This window comes from Lampetra planeri, chromosome 4 (assembly GCF_965212315.1).
Source record: "Lampetra planeri chromosome 4, kcLamPlan1.2.h2, whole genome shotgun sequence".
Classification (NCBI taxonomy): domain Eukaryota; kingdom Metazoa; phylum Chordata; class Hyperoartia; order Petromyzontiformes; family Petromyzontidae; genus Lampetra; species Lampetra planeri.
In genome coordinates, this window is record NC_136110.1 from 27,082,645 (window position 1) to 27,097,203 (window position 14,559).

At 44.0% G+C, this 14,559-nt stretch overlaps 1 protein-coding gene across 2 annotated transcripts in view; it reads right to left on the bottom strand.

Moving 5' to 3' along the window:
• The window catches only part of LOC144717881 (microtubule-actin cross-linking factor 1-like), a 261,212-nt gene that overhangs the window by 214,122 nt on the left and 32,531 nt on the right, over positions 1–14,559 (bottom strand). The window lies entirely within an intron of this gene.

The window sequence follows — 14,559 nt, forward strand, 5'->3', positions numbered from 1 at the left end:
ATGAAGGAAGCTTGTGTTGCCTCCGAAACGTCGTGATTTAATTGGTTTATTTTAATTTATTATTATATTATTATTATTTACCTACGTGACTTTACCGAAATAAACCCTAAGAGTATGAATCCTTGCAGTCACGAAAGCTTCAAATCTAGAATGATATTACAGAATTAGGTAAGCTACCACAAGGGGGAGCCGTATAAAGATTATGTAAAGTGTACAGTATTTCAAATCACTGCTCCCTTTTCAATGCCCCTCTACGTAATATGTACCAAGGCAGCAATCGGTTTGCACATTCAATTCTATAACAGCTGAAGTGGTTCCGTTACTCTGCAAAACGGAACGTGCGCCGTGGTGAATGGCAGGGCGAATCCAGTGTGGCTTGGCATATACATGACAGGTGATTCTGGTGTCCAGCCCTGAGGACAACGTGAAATAACATTTTATGGGTCACTGCATAAACCTCACCACCAATATTTGGTACTTGTGTTGGTTATATCATCTCAGGTATTTGATCTAACATGCATGCAATGTTACATACACTGTATATATGTGAACTTTTAGTAAAATAAATTTGCCGATACACTGTGTGTGACCAGACCAGGCTAATATTGAAGCCTCTGAGACACATTTGACAAGCAAACGCGAGAGTTAAGCAAGCAGACTTTGCTGTGACACATACGGGGGAAAATGCCAGTTCTGAGGTTGTATCCCATAGCAGCTCGTTTTTCTCTCTCTCTCTAATTAATCTTGATCGACTCCTTAAATGTAGTTTCTCTGAAACTTACATCTTCACAGCGGATTAGGAAAATCCAACTAATGATGTTTTGGCAAGCAGGTTATCCCACTGTGCAGCGATCGTGCAGTTATGTCATTTATTATTTTAACTCCTCCATGAAGAAACGCTTTGGGTCAATGTTTTGCAGCCCATTTTTTTCAAGTCTGGAGATCTATGCAATGCTCAAGTCAATGAGCGGTTCAATAAAGAGGATCAGAAACATTTAGAAGCAAAATTAAAAACAAAACATTTCACTTCACCACTGCCGGGAGGGCAATGAACTTTGCTCTCACATAGATGAGCTCCTACGTGCAGCTTTACAGCAACGAATTGGTTCCAGGAACCCTACACAGTTGTCCCCCACCATCTGCACAAAGGTTCCCGCAAAGTGTACTGACAATCGGCGTTATTAACATCCTGCAATGCCAAGCAAGGTAATGAGCAAGGTACGCCTCATTGTAGGGCCCTGTGTAATGTGTGTGTGTAGGCATGAGCTGTGGTGATTGTTACATTGGGGAAACGAAACGTCATGTCTCTGATCGTGTCCGCGAGCACAAGTCAGATTTGAAACACGGCAAAATTGAGTCTTCCGCCGTTACCGATCATTGCTACAACGCGGTGGGCTCTCATGATATTGTTTTTTCCGAGACTAAGGTGCTCTGCAAACCCTCTGGCTACCATCAAAGGTTTGTACACGAAACCATTCAGATATACAAACACAGACATAATTTCAACCGTGATGATGTGTACAAACTTAGTAATCATTGGAAAGATGTTATTAACCATGTAAAAAATATTTAACTACACATTTTTGGACTATCTTATCCGACAGGCACTATTTTACTTAACCGAGTGTTAACATCCCCAGTGTTTAACAGTACTCTCTTTACTGTCAGCCAACACTGGTATAAACATGGGCATTTTCGTTCTTTTCTATCATGTGTATCAACAGGTGCTTGTGCATAGACATGTCCACGTACACTTGCACCCCGTACTCTCTTTTAGCCCCCCCCCCTCGTCCAATACGTTATCATGTGCAACAACAGTGACTTGCGCACAAACACGTCCACGTCGTCGACGCCTACGAGCACTTCGTGCCTTCTTTTAGCCCCCCCCCCCCTCCCGATACGTTCCATTCATTGGCTACCACATTCTGATAAGCTCCCCCCCCCGCTCCTCCCCCCTTAACTTGTATTTAAGGGCTTGCATCTTGAATACCTGCCTCACTTGATGCAGCAAATCTGGCTGTGACGGTCCCACCTGATGACGGAGACTTGTGTTGCCTCCGAAACGTCGTGATTTTTATTTTATTTGTATTAATTTTAATTACATTTTTTACCTATGTGACTTTACCGAAAGAACTAAGAGTATGATTGAAAACATTCCCCCGGAGTTGAAGATGCAACATACAGCAGTACATCGCATGACCACGTCATGTGCCGCCTCTTAGTATTATTTGAACAAAGAAACATTTTTAAAAAGACAAGGCGTCATGTGAACGCAAGGGAAATAGAAAAAAACGAAGGTAATATTTTCAAAGCCATCTTCTGAAATATAGTTCAACATAGAAAACCGATTCTGGTCAGAGGTAGAAATAGTTCACTTCTGTTTTATTTTTGTAAAAAAAAGAAGGTAAAGGTGCAGCCCTGCAATTGCTTGCTCAGGCCACTTCTGGCCAAAAGGCCTCTCACTCGAGAGCGCTCTAGATAGCCCCTACAGGGGTGCCACAGTGGCGAAATGTTAACTCCCTCGCCTGGTATGTAGGAGGTCATGGGTCCAATCCCACCCCTGACGCCTGTATATTTAGAGTTTGTATGTCTCTCTCCTTGTGGTCGCGTAGATTGTTCTCCGGGTCCTCCACATTTAGAAACATGCGTTAAGGGTATTTGAATGCGTATAAATCCCCACGTGGTAAGCTACTTCGTCGAGCTATCAATTGTGGCCAAGTTGCTTCTGAAAACAAGCTATATAGCTCAGCGGGCCTTACCTGGTAAAATACAATGAAAATAAATGGATATTTGACCTACAGTTCCACACTGGCCAGACATCCTCGGAAGACATGGGAGCACCCACATTTTACCCCGCCACACGCGACCTGCCAATCGATCAACTGTGGTGAACCCATTTACAATAACTACACTGCTGGGTCGACAGGAGCGGCGGTGAGGGGGGGATGTTACAAAACTTGCACATTTTGTCTCAACTGCGACCTCTGGATTGCCAGTTCAGCGTACTCACCATTACACAACGGTCGCGTTTTTTTTTAAGTGTGTGTTTTTTTTAAGCAGAGTGTAAGTTTGATTGATTGGTAATCCAGAAGGAACAATGACAGCTGGGGGCAAGGTCAAGCAGCAAGCATGTGTTTCTTGACAATTGGGTTACCAACTGTAGGGAATGGTTTCTTCCTTTGCTCATACTATAATAGTGATCCCCACCCACCAACACCACCACCCCCCGTGTCAAACTTGGCACAGACACCGATGATCGCACTTTATTTCACACAAAGTGCTTGCCACAATTGAACCACAATGCATTGCTGATCTTGTCAAGGAGCAGAAACCATCACGCGAATTCTGGTCATTCTCACAGCGGCTTTTGGCTGGCCATCGAACAAAGATTATCACCGCATCGCACGCTTTCCAGATGCGCTTCTGCGGTCGTCCGGAATGCTCTTCCTTCTGATATCAGGAAGCCACTGGGAGCTATGCACTTTCAAATCTAATTTGAAAACTCATTTCTTTAGAACTGCTTCCTTCCCCCGCACCTCCGATTAGAACGGTCGGCTATGTACGGTGCGAAAGAAGTTAAACATATATACGTAGCAAAAAAATAATGAAACCCAGGTTACAATTAGGTATCACAGCAGATTTAACACTGTACCACACAACTCCCCACCTGTATGGGAAGAGAGGTACAGTACTGGGTGTTTCAAAAACATAGACCCGATTTGAAATCGCTATTTCTCTGCAACCACAAACCGCCCATGAATGAAACTCTTACCACTTGAAAGGGCGGGGCATAGAGGAGGGCGGGGCATAGAGAGGGCGGGGCATAGAGAGGGCGGGGCATAGAGAGGGCGGGGCATAGAGAGGGCGGGGCATAGAGTTTAAATGATCACCGCTAGATGCCTCTCCCAGCACACAAACAGCCCCTAGCCTCAGTCATTCGCAAGATGGCGACCCCGCAACACAACAAGGCGTTTTGCGTTCTGCAGTTCAGCAAGACTGAATCCGTTATTGCGGTGCAGCGTGCGTTTCAACGGCGTTTTGGCATTGATCTGCCAATGTCAAAGAGCATGGTGGCACAATATACTGTTTTTGTGCCACCATTAGCGACTAATCTGGATAACCTCAAAAACAGAATCACGGCAGCGGTGACTTCAGTGGAAGAAGACACTTTGAGAGGCGTTTGGGACTAATTAAACTATCGTCTCGATGTAGTCCGTACAGCAGGTGGAGGGCACATAGAGCATTTATAAAATGGTTAGTAAAACTTGATAACTCATTAAACCGTTTGTAACTTTTCGTGTAATTGTAACATGTTGCCATCGTGAAATATACTGCTTTGAAATTGGGTCTATCTTTTAAACATCCTGGAAATTAATGCCTTTGAAAAAAAAGAGTCAAATCTTTCCAGAGGTAATTCTACTTCATCCACAAGCATACTGGTTCATCACCCGTGTGTGGAGTAGCTTCAAGGAGTAATACTTCCAGCAGAGGTCGCAATCGGGTACCCGATACCCGTACCCTACCCGATACCCGGCTACCCGTACCCGGCCAGGTATCGGGTACGGGTACCCGTTTGCGACCCTGGTGCGGCCGGGTACGGGTACGGGTAAGGAATCAAAACCCGTTTGCGACCTCTGACTTCCAGTGACAGCAGCAATGCAATCAACACATCATATACAGGTGTGTCTAGAGAGCTACCCGAGTGGGTGTACATATTGTTTCAAGCCCTCTGGTGGGTTTTTTTCCGGGTTGCACTGTGCGTTGTTTGGCATGAAGTTCGACGTTTCACTCCAAGTGCTGGGAGCTTCTACAGGAACTGAACTGACCGTTGTCAGCCGTACGACGGCTTTTAGGGTGAAATTAGAATGTGGAGTGGCTTAATTCTGTTCCTGCAGATAGGTCCCGGCACATGGAGTGAAACATCGGACATCCTGCTGATCAGCACACGGCACAACCCTGAAGACACGTCACTGGGCTATACAGCGCAACGGCGAAAACCTACGTGGTCGTGTAATGTTTTTTTAGTTTCTATGCTGTGCGTGACAATGCATTCGATGCAAAGTCATTGAAGCAAATTCCACCAACAACGCTCCATAAAAAAACATCACTTTACACAACGTCATTAGCAAAATTACGCTGATTAATTGAACACATCACTGCAAAGATGTGAAGGTGGGTCATTGACACCGGTTTATTAATTTAGGAGCCTCACGATTCTATGGCTAGGCAGGTGGGCAAGTCCAGCGTTGCCAAGTAAAACCGTACCCCCCCCCCGACCCCGTTAACAACCTGCTGCAGAGCCCCACCATTAAAGCATCAATGTAGCAGGCCAGCCAGCTGTCCGCTCTCGATGGCAGGGGCATTTGTGACATGCGGACAGTTTGGCGCAGGATCTCCCATGGCCTGAAAGCACGGCTGGTGGGGATTGTGTTACGCTCGCCGCGCAGACCTCTGCGATGGTGGCAGGCTTTTCGGGTGCCTAGCAGCAGGCCAGTTGGGCAATGCAATACCGGGCACAGGCAATTAACCTCAGAGCCGGGTCGACAGCCTATCCCCCCCCCCGCCCTCTCACCACCCCTCTTCACCCTGCTCCCCTCCGGTACTGTGACTTTCATTTAAAAGGCACCATCCTGGTCATTGCAATCAACAGCTTTGCAAAAGGAGAGAAAAGAGGACACCCCCTTCTGAAAAAGGGAGCTGAAAAATAACCCTCCACAGTTGGCCTTTTGTCCCGTCTAGGGAAATTTGTTTGGTGCTTTTCAATTGTGTGCGAAAGTCTGCATTCAAATTGCACATTACGCCGCAGAGTTCACACACTTTCTCCCGGTCCGTGAAAGGTGATGAAAGGTGAACGTGACAGGGGGACATCATATGTCGGCGTGTAGCATAAATCGCCCATGCGTCTCAATGTAGGAAAGGTCCATTGTTAAAGCAAGATGATGCTTTGGGAAGCATGTGCACTGTAAACCTATGAAAGTATTTCGGGGTCCACTTCACCAAATTAAAAAAAACCCTAATCTTTTAATCCCCTTGAATCTATGGGGGTCTCTTTCGCAGAGTTGTTCCTAACTGAAGAAACTGCCTTGACAAGTTTACAGAATTTCATTGTGCACAGTATGAAAGTGAAGTTTAATTGCAACTCCTGCATTTATCCCTTATGGATCATTGGACTTTTTTAACAATAGATTTTTTTTAACGTTATACATCTGTCTCTATCGAAGCATACTTTGAATAGTTTATTTTAAGCATTGCTTTGTGCGACTTTAAAACAGAAATCTCCAGGCAAGGATATGTGTAAAGAAATCCAAATTATGGTTTAACTTTAACCATTATTGTAATAAAAAAAATTTACATTTCAGTTGCATATTCAAAATAAACAATTCAAGAAGATGGATTACATGAAAGTAGCAGATATTGAGAAAATGCTCATTCCACACCATTAAATTAACCTGTTAAATTAACCTGTTAATTTAATGCTCATCATGCACCAAACCCCAGGCCACATGTATGTACAGTATGTAGAACTTTAATTTCACCAAACATAACCAACCGTGCTAATCAGAGGTGTGGGGAAAGGACAGAAAACTAAATGCAAAAAAAGCAGTTCTGAGGAAATGCGTTTTCAATCGAGATTCAAAAGTACACATCTCCGGTGGCTTCCTAATATCGGAATGAAGAGCGTTCCGTTCCAGGCGGCCGCAAAAGAGCATCTGCAAGCAGTGACCATCTTTGCGCTACACATAGGGTTGCACAAAATGTTTGCCGAGGGCTCCCAATGGGCTAGCACCACTACTGTCCAGACACACTAACAGATAGCCACCAGATTGTCTCGAATCGACGAGCCCAGATGTTTGAGTGTTGCCGCTTTCTATATCTTACGGAACCACGCCTGAGAGTATGCCCTCTTGTGCGCCTTCAGTATCCCGAAGGATAGGGAGTCGAGCAATGGAAATGTTGAAGTGGAGTTGAATTAGAGTTGACTCATGCTCCCTCGTGACGTACGTGGTGCAGAGGCCAGAACACAGACATCGGGCAGAGTAATAACAACCAATGTAGCACACGTGCAATTGCGGATAATCAAGGTTTCACTTGACTAACGATTGTGGTTTTAAGCCCAAAAATACAATTAAACATAAACGACTTAAATCTTGACTTAGAACTTTCGTGACTGCAGAAATTCATATTCTTTGGATCGTTCGGTAAAGTCACGTAGATAGGTTCAAAGAAAATAACAAAAAACTACGACGTTTCGATCGCAACACACGGCCGCTTGTGTTGCGATCGAAACGGAGTTTTTTGTTTTTTTCTTTGAACCTATCTACGTGACTTTACCGAAAGACCCACAGAATATAAACGACTTAACCCTTCCGCATTCAAGTTATTCCGCATAGAAAGTGAGATTTACGGCTCCTGATCACTGATAGCCAAGATAAAATACAAATAATAATTGAGTAAGTGGTGGGTGTAGATCGTAATGCAAAACGCTAATTATACCGGTGCAAACCTTATGGCAAAAATCTTTCAAGGGCCACAGCATGAGCACCAGGACAATGTGCAACTGCCCTCAGCTACAGCTAGGGGGCACACTCACAAACATCAGCAAAGCAAAGGCGCTGAAGTTTGGGACTTGGCATCGGTGGGTCACATGATTTGGAAATCGGCCACTTTTCCGAACGCGGATCTTCCCTGGAGCGATCGGGTGGGGTTCCGGAATCACGATAGTCACCGTCAGCCATGTTCAATCTACTGTTGGAGGAAGGCCTCCGCAAGCCGCCACCATGTATGGTTTTTTTGAACTTCTTTCGCAACGTACGTAGCCAACAGTTCTAATGTGAGGTGCGGGGAAAGGACAACAAACTGAACACAAAAAGCAGCTCTGAGATGCGATAAATCACGGAGAATGATAAACCAAACGAGATAATTTCATCACTTCATCTCCTTAGTTGGCGTACTCTCGGATGCGTTCCATTTCTCGGGCTGCCACTGTCATCATTCTTGACCATCGAACATCATCCCACAATTCCTTCGATGGCCGAGGGAATATATCTAACTACTTTGTACCCGAATCGAACATGATATAAGAATGCAAAATTAAGATCTGAGATGTTTTAAATAGGCCGGTGACTTGAGATTCGAATACGTTAGTAAGCAATGCAGGTATTTTATGCCAAACAACATGTTATTCACGTTTAGCAATTCATTAAAGCTATGACGGCAGGGAACAATGGATGTATTTGCAGATGATCTTGGCTATGTTCACACCCTGGAATCTTTGCAATGCATCTGGGACAATTTGACCACCTGATAAAAAGCGTGCTACCCCATGGCTGATTTGCTATGTTTTAAAAATAAATCTAAGTACAAAGACATTTTGATCTTTCCAGTCTTTGTTGCACAGTGAATATCTAGGACTGCTGTGTACACTCCAAGACTCAGGTCAAAACCTTTCATCAATATTCCATTGAGAAACGCTTTTAAGTCGGGAGCATACAGAAATAATGATTCAAAGACACTGTTGAAGATGAATCTACCGATCGAGTACATCATAATCAAACTTACCAAATGCTTTTAATTAGTAGCAAAAGGGTCTTGTTGAGGCTGTATCAATACATGCCATGCCCGCTTTGTTCTTGCAAAGTTATCATCTTAAATCATGTCACAAAGGTTCGTATGAAAGCTGTGGATATATTCCAAGCCCTTGTGAGATTTTAATGTGCATAATTGCTGAATTACTTGCCAATTGGCTGCCACATTTTTCCAACGCATCATGCCTCTCAAATCATGCATCACGTCACGTTACGCACAAAGTTGGAAGCCCACGACATAAACGATCAAAACAGCTATACTCCATTTAAAGATCCCAAGGTAAGCAAACCAACCAAAACGTGCAGAAACTCTGGCTGGGAAACTGTATAAAGTAACACGTGTACTACCGTTGGCAGTGTCAAAAGGCATGCAAACAAATGATGAAAATTGCTGACTGATCACCAGAATGTGCTAGTGCAGAGGCTGCAGACTGTGTTTGCAGGCTGTGTTGGCAAACGTTTGGGAATGCTTCGCATATCTCCGGTCATTATCGTGGTTGAGCTTCCGGCATGAGTCTCACTTCTGTTTGGACACGCAGCTTTGTTAATTACTGTACTTTGGGGTCTATCGCAATGCGCACAGTGCAGGAGGTGGCCCTCTAAACTAGGGGCTCTAAGTGATTGTACAATAAATTGCCCTTCAAGTTATATTTGGTTCTGGAATTAATGTGGATGAATTCCATCTCTGGGAATTAAAATATCAATTTGACGGTCACGGGACAAACTTTACTCTCATATGCACCTCCGATTTTTTCCCCCACATCCCATTTGCACAGTTGTTCAACATACATACATAGAGCAAGTGAAAAGCACTGCCCTCTAATGCCTGTGGACCAGAGATCACTAAAAGGGATCTCAGAGGTAGCTCTGTGATAACCACTTCCATGGAATGTTCTCCAATATGAAGGGCTGAACTGTGCTTTGACAGGTACGGAATGATATTGTGTCTCGTGATGTGAAGCCAAGGGCACAGCTGGGCTACATTTTGGTGAAAATAACAAAACAAGTAGAACAACGGGACTATAAGATGAAGTTCAATATGATGAAATAAAATGACTGAATAGAGCAGGAGTTTTACGAAACTGAAATTAATCATGAATAGCAACATAGCAGCGTAGCTAAATACTACAATGTTGAATGCGTTTATATTGCCTATGACAAATAATTCAGAAACAGGAATGCATGCATCAGACAACATCTTGCAACTTATAGACATCAGATTGACTGTGAATACAAGCAAGTGGACTTGGACAGTACACGCCATTGCTAGAAGGGATGGCAGACAGTGGTCAAGACTAACAATGGAGTGGCAGCCCAAGGATTTACTATGCCTTAGATGACATCCACCATGGAGATGTAGCAATGACATCAGCAGAGAAGCAGGAGGTAGATTTAACACGCAGGCTTTCGCGACCAATATTATCCACAAGAGGTTTTTGGGGTTAGATCGCATAAATATGAATGTGTTGTTAAACCCGCCACCACCCGACACAGCCAATTAGCAAGGTTTGTCACGTAAACATGTTTTGTTGTATTGGTATGTATTGTTTATGTCACAAACCTTACTAATTGGCTGTATCGGGTGGTGGCGGGTTTAATACAATTTCTATTTACGCTATCTAACCCAAAAAAACCTTTATAAAGGAGGTAGATTCCTGCATCTTGAGACTGAGGGATGGTGATTACTTAGTGAATACATCACAGGCTGATGGCGATGATAATTAAGACCCCCATCACCTATATTCGTGAAAGAGCTCGAGGGGTACCCCCCCTGGTGAGACACTGCTTAACCAATACATACCAATACATACTTCACCTGGAATGGAACCTTCTACAAACAAATTGAGGGCACCCCAATGGGCTCCCCCTTATCTCCGGTTGTAGCCAACATCTTCATGGAGAAATTTGAGACGGACGCCATCCAGACTGCCACTCTACGCCCGACCTTATGGGAGAGGTACGTAGACGACACTTTTGTCATCTGGCCACATGGCCGGCCTGCTCTAGACCAATTTCTCGACCATATCAATTCCATACACCCAGCCATCAGATTCACCATGGAAGTCGAAAATGATGGCAAGCTACCCTTTTTGGATGTCCTAATCAAAAGGAGACCTGATGGTTCAATGAGCCACTCTGTCTACAGGAAAGCCACCCACACGGATGCTTATCTAAAACCGGATTCCCACCACCATCCATCCCAGAAGAATTCCCTCATCAAGACTCTATATCATAGAGCCCAATGCATCTCCGACCATGAACACATTTCCAGTGAACTCAAACACGTACGCCAAGCTCTTAAGGCTAATGGTTACTCCGACTACACAATCCGCAAAGCCATCACTCCAACCACCAAGAAGGATCCTGTTGAGGAGCCTTTCAAGACCATCACCTTACCCTACATTGCTGGGGTCACAAAAAAGATCTCCAAAATCCTGATTAAACACAAGATCCAGGTCCGATTCAACACAGTACATAAAATCCGTGATCTGGTACCGTCTGTAAAAGATGTGGTTCCAGACATACAGTACCCTGGTGTCTACAAACTAAGTTGCCTCTGTGGTAGCAGTTACATTGGGGAAACCAAACGACATGTCTCGGACCGCATCCGTGAACATAAAGCTGACCTGAAACACTGTAGGACAAACACCTCAGCCGTGGCAGATCACTGTTACAACTCAGTGGGCTCACATGACATTGACTTCTCCAAGACAGAGGTTCTCTGCAAGCCATCTGGCTATCATGAGAGATTCGTACATGAGGCGATCCACATTTACAAACACAGAGACAATTTTAACCGAGAAGATGGATTCTGGCTTAGCAATCACTGGAAGGACGTAATAAACCATTTTGATACACATTAGGGTGGGTAGAATAATACATAGTGTTATATTAAAAATGTATAAGGTATAGGGTGGTTTATAGCAATACAGTATGTAATTTAATGTTGGTTTTGCCTATGGAAGTATATAGTACGGTATAGACGCGTGTGATGTAAGAGAATAAAGTTTAGATGGAAGCATATTATATAATTTTTTACAACGTAGAATTTTTCATGTATTACTTACTGTTAGTAACTCAGCTTATTGTAGAGTATAGTAAGTTTACTGATGATGCTATGTAGTTTATACTTTAGTTTGTCATGCAGTTTATACTGTAGTTTTTTACGTGGTTGTTTAGTAACTACAGCTACATACTATTAACATTCCTTTCCTTTGTTAATGCTCCCCCCCTTCCCCCCCCCCCCCTTTGATGCTGCTAATCCTGCATAATGCACGGGCATAGTATTGATTTGGAACCCCCCCCGCCCACCTCCTACGCATTTTCCATATGCTGAATTCCTCTTGATATGCAAATGATTTTGTTTAGGCGCTCTTCTTCCCACCTCCCCCCCCTCTAACCCAGCTTAAATATACGCTCCAAGCTTGGGGTGTTTCATTCTTCGCCTGAGGATGGCTGCTTGCGTTGTGGCCGAAACGTCGTGAGAATTGTTTTATTATGTTTTATTTTTATTATTTTATTACTTCCCTTCTACGTGACTTTACCGAAAGAACCAAGAAGATGAATCCCTGCAGTCACGAAAGCTTTAAATCGAAATTTAACCGCCTCTACGGGGAGGGTTTCCACATAACTTTGAGATCCTTCAACAAGCTCCGGGACAAGAAGGCTCAGCTAATCGAGTCTCTCACCTTTCTGAAGAGATGCCGCGACTCTAAGGTAATACCGAACGCATTTACACTAACATCTGCTGCTGTAACTTCTTCTAATGCGAAACGAATTCTGTCTAGAACTAGCTTAGCTCTTATCTCAGAGAAAATCAGACTTACGCGCACCGAACTAGATCAGTTAGACAAGACACTCTACAAATCACACTTATCCTTGAGTGCAACAATGTCCACATCGGATTGGGAACATGTGGAAAAAATGACTGCCTCTTCAGCTGCCGCTATGTCGACTAAATGTAAGGACAACTTGATTTCCAAATTCAACCGCCTCTCAAACAAGAAACCGGACCCACACATTGAAAAGCTAGATGTTAACAAAGTCGTAATTAATCGCAGTAACAGTCCTATTTCTGAAGGTTTGAAATCCGTTTTAGCTAAAGGACTAAACATTGCAGTCACACCTAGACACATACCAGTTAATGATATAATTGCTCGAGTAGATGTAGCTCTCAAGGGCTTGAGTCACATCGCTGCAGACGTAGCAAGATCGGAAATCTCTGTAACCCTCAAAAACGCTAAGATGCCAGCTAGCAACATCAGCAAAGATGAGCGTTTTGAATTAGCTCAATTAAAAAAGAGGGATGACATTGTCATCCTCTCAGCCGACAAAGGCAATGCCACTGTCATCATGGACAAAATAGAATACAACAACAAAATTCAAGAACTACTCACCGATGGCAGCTATACAAAAATAAAAAGAGACCCCACCAACAGCCTCGTCTCCAAAACCAACAACATCATTTCTGCTTCAACCGCATTAATTGATCAGACCAAACAGTTCTCGTTGAAACCTTCTGCAGCCAGGCCACCAAGATTGTACGGCTTGCCAAAGATACATAAAGAAGATACACCTCTTCGTCCCATTGTCTCTACTATCAACTCCCCGACTTACAAACTGGCTCGTTTTTTGTCCGAAATCCTACGGCCTTTCACTGGAAAAACCACCTCTGCAGTACTAAACTCTACTGACCTGGTATCAACAATCAAGGGGATTGCCCTGTCCCCAGACGACCTGCTTGTCAGTTTTGATGTGGTTTCCTTGTTCACCAAGGTGCCTGTGCCTGACACCATCGCAATCATTGAAGACTTGGTTCATCAAGGACTGAATGCTGGGGTACCCCCCCTGGTGAGACACTGCTTAACCAATACATACTTCACCTGGAATGGAACCTTCTACAAACAAATTGAGGGCACCCCAATGGGCTCCCCCTTATCTCCGGTTGTAGCCAACATCTTCATGGAGAAATTTGAGACGGACGCCATCCAGACTGCCACTCTACGCCCGACCTTATGGAAGAGGTACGTAGACGACACTTTTGTCATCTGGCCACATGGCCGGCCTGCTCTAGACCAATTTCTCGACCATATCAATTCCATACACCCAGCCATCAGATTCACCATGGAAGTCGAAAATGATGGCAAGCTACCCTTTTTGGATGTCCTAATCAAAAGGAGACCTGATGGTTCAATGAGCCACTCTGTCTACAGGAAAGCCACCCACACGGATGCTTATCTAAAACCGGATTCCCACCACCATCCATCCCAGAAGAATTCCCTCATCAAGACTCTATATCATAGAGCCCAATGCATCTCCGACCATGAACACATTTCCAGTGAACTCAAACACGTACGCCAAGCTCTTAAGGCTAATGGTTACTCCGACTACACAATCCGCAAAGCCATCACTCCAACCACCAAGAAGGATCCTGTTGAGGAGCCTTTCAAGACCATCACCTTACCCTACATTGCTGGGGTCACAAAAAAGATCTCCAAAATCCTGATTAAACACAAGATCCAGGTCCGATTCAACACAGTACATAAAATCCGTGATCTGGTACCGTCTGTAAAAGATGTGGTTCCAGACATACAGTACCCTGGTGTCTACAAACTAAGTTGCCTCTGTGGTAGCAGTTACATTGGGGAAACCAAACGACATGTCTCGGACCGCATCCGTGAACATAAAGCTGACCTGAAACACTGTAGGACAAACACCTCAGCCGTGGCAGATCACTGTTACAACTCAGTGGGCTCACATGACATTGACTTCTCCAAGACAGAGGTTCTCTGCAAGCCATCTGGCTATCATGAGAGATTCGTACATGAGGCGATCCACATTTACAAACACAGAGACAATTTTAACCGAGAAGATGGATTCTGGCTTAGCAATCACTGGAAGGACGTAATAAACCATTTTGATACACATTAGGGTGGGTAGAATAATACATAGTGTTATATTAAAAATGTATAAG